The sequence below is a fragment of the Pelodiscus sinensis genome, chromosome 4 (assembly GCF_052426305.1).
Source record: "Pelodiscus sinensis isolate ZL-2025 chromosome 4, ASM5242630v1, whole genome shotgun sequence".
Classification (NCBI taxonomy): Eukaryota; Metazoa; Chordata; order Testudines; family Trionychidae; genus Pelodiscus; species Pelodiscus sinensis.
Window position 1 is genome coordinate 58,969,165 of NC_143055.1, and position 1,145 is coordinate 58,970,309.

Below are 1,145 nucleotides of genomic sequence, written 5' to 3' on the forward strand. Positions count from 1 at the left end.
CTGAAATATTTGGGCTTACAACCAAGTGCAGAAAATTAGTTATGTATGTGGCAGATTGTGTTTCATCCTGTACACATGTGCATGGGAGGATCTTCCCTGCACGAGTGTACAGGAGAAGCCATAAGTACATAAAAGGTTGTTACAAGGAGGAAGAAAAATTATTCTCCTTAACCTTAGAGGCTAGGACAAGAAATAAGGGTCTCATATTGTAGCAAGGACGATTTAGTTTGTACATTAGGTAAAACTTCCTAACACTCTGGGTGTATCTAGACTACAGAGTTTTGTCGACAAAAGTGGACTTTTGTCGACAAAACTATACCTGCGTCTACACTACCACTGAGTTCTGTCAACATAATGTCGACAGAACTCAGTAGTTTTGTCGACGCTGGTAAACCTCATTTTACGAGGCATAACGCCTTCTGTCGACAGAGTTCTGTCGACAGAAGGTGTTATTGCATGTAGGGTTGTGTCTAGACTACAGGGTTTTGTCAACAAAGCAGCTTGCTTTGTCGACAGAACTGAATGTAGTCTAGACGCTCTTTGTCGACAGAAGCTTTGTCGACAGTATCTGTTGACAAAACTTCTGTCGACAAAAGCCTGTAGTCTAGACGTACCCTCAGTGTGGTTAATCGCTGGGATAAATTGCCTTGGGAAGTTGTGAAATCTCTGTCATTGACAATTTTTAAGGGCAGATGAGACAAACACCTGTCGGGTATGGTCTAGATCAGTGTTTTTCAACCAGTGGCACGAGTATCCTTAGGCGTACTCGAGTATCCTTAGGCGTACTCTTGGGGGTATGTCAACACGACAGAAATTTGGAGAAAATTGAATTTTTGTTTTAAGTTTTACAGAGCGTTATTATTTTTGTACTTTTTACACCCAAAAATTTCATCACCCACCCGGCTACAATTAAGTCATTTAAACAAATATGTTGCAATGGCAGAAAAAAAAAGTGTGTGCACCGGGGGTACTTTTTTTTAAAAGAGGTACATTATAAAAAAGGTTGAGAACCACTGGTCTAGATAGTATTTATACAAACTACTAGTGTATTGATAATTTAAAATAATTTTACTCAGTCATTTCAGGCACATGATGATTTCCTTGAAATCTTTTTTGTAGCAACAAACAATTCTTGAAGACCTCAG